Genomic DNA, 1,843 nt, shown 5'->3' on the forward strand with positions numbered 1-1,843 from the left:
CCCTGCTGTGGGAGGGGGTTGGACTTGGTGTCTTTGAGGTTCTTCCCAAGCAAACCCATTCTGTGGTTCTGTAAGAGCTGAAAAGGAGGTCCCATCCCTGGAGGTGTCCAAGGATGGGTGAATGGAGCTCTGAGCACCCTGGGATGGTGGGAGGTGTCCCTGCCCAGGGCAAGGGGTGGAACTGGGTGAGCTTTAAGGTCCTTCCACTCTAGGGTTGAATGGACAGGGAGTGGGCACATGAGGGAAGAGGAAAAGCTGAGAGCCGGAATGCTGTTCTGGGCTGAGGATGCAATGTGGATCCTTCAAGGACTAAGAGCAAGCTGGGCCAAGCTTTGTTGGGAAGGACAGAGGCTGCAGGAGCTCAGCAGTGCCCCTGCATCCTGACTTCCTTTGTTCAGGGCCATGAGAGTTGCTCACCTGGGGGCTCTCAGGTGCCCTGCCGCTCTCCCACAGCTTTCAGGATACCCTGCCATCCCTTGGCACAGCTCCCAGCTGCCCTAGGAGCGCCTGATTTCTCCTTCCCCTCTGAAGAACCCCACCAAGGCTTAGTCCAAACCTGCTGAAGGGAGGTATTTCCCAACAAAAACCTCAGGAGATTCCTGGCTGGCTCCAGTCCCTTATCTGTACTGCAAACACAGCCCTTGGGGTTGTTTGCAGTTGAGGGACATGCCTGGGGTTGTGGCAGCTCTCTTTCTCCCCAGTCCCTGATGTGCCAGAGCAGGTACAGGAGAGGAAGGGATGAATTCCAACCATTTGCCATCCCAAAAGCAGGGACCTGCCTTGCAGAGCTGTCCAAATCCACCTGCCTGCTCCCCTTCAGGCTTGTTCCATGATTCCATCCTCTGCTGGGTCTGTTCCTGAGCACCCTGAGCCCGGGGTTGTCGTGCTGTCCCCTGGGAGGTGGCTCCATGCTCCACAGCAGCAGCTGCTGGGATTTCCCCCCTGTGTTTGCTCCTGGAAACTTCATTCCATTTCCCCTCCTGCTGCTCCTCAGGCACCTGCTGTTCATGTCCTCCTGCCACCTCCCCTTCCACGGCCCTCCCTGGCTCCCTGATTGCTGCTGTTCCCTGTCCTGAGCCTGGTCATGAATGGGGAACACAAACCCAGCCCTGGAGCAGCCCTGGCAGTGCCCATCTGCTGAGCCTGGTCACGAATGGGGAACCCAAACCCAGCCCTGGCAGTGCCCAGCTGCTCCCTCCCTCCCTCCTTTGGGGTGCAGGGAAGGGGCAAAAAATGGATCAATGTTGGCACTGAGCACTCCTATCCCAGAATATCAGGAAGAAATCCTTCCCTGTGAGGGTGGGCAGGCACTGGAATGGATTTCCCAGAGCAGCTGTGGCTGCCCCTGGATCCCTGGCAGTGCCCAAGGCCAGGCTGGACAGGGCTTGGAGCCACCTGGGACAGTGGGAGGTGTCCCTGCCCATGGCAGGGGTGGGAATTAAATGATCTTTAACAAATTAAATAATCTGTAATGAATTAAGTGATCTTTAATGTCCCTCCCAACCCAAACCATTCCGGGACTCGGTGATCCCATGGGGAGCAATCCCTGGTGGGGACAAGTGCTCAGCTCAGCAAAGCCCAGCTCAGCTCGGGCAGTGGGGATGCTCCAGTGTTGCTGTGGAATCGTACTGGGAACGTGTGGGGAATGGGGAACTGAGCTCTGCCCTGCCTGGGAACCCCACCCAGGGGCTGGGGGCACACAGGGGGCTGCCCTGGGGGGCTCTGGGTGCAGCTGGAGCACCACGGGGAGGGTCCCAGCTCTGCTCCTCTCACCGAACAAACTGTTCCCACAAATAAAGAATGCAAAGTGCTGCTCTTCCCACTCTTCTTTATCCCAGCTGCC

The sequence above is a fragment of the Geospiza fortis genome, unplaced genomic scaffold, assembly GCF_000277835.1.
Source record: "Geospiza fortis unplaced genomic scaffold, GeoFor_1.0 scaffold55, whole genome shotgun sequence".
In the NCBI taxonomy this organism is placed as follows: Eukaryota; Metazoa; Chordata; class Aves; order Passeriformes; family Thraupidae; genus Geospiza; species Geospiza fortis.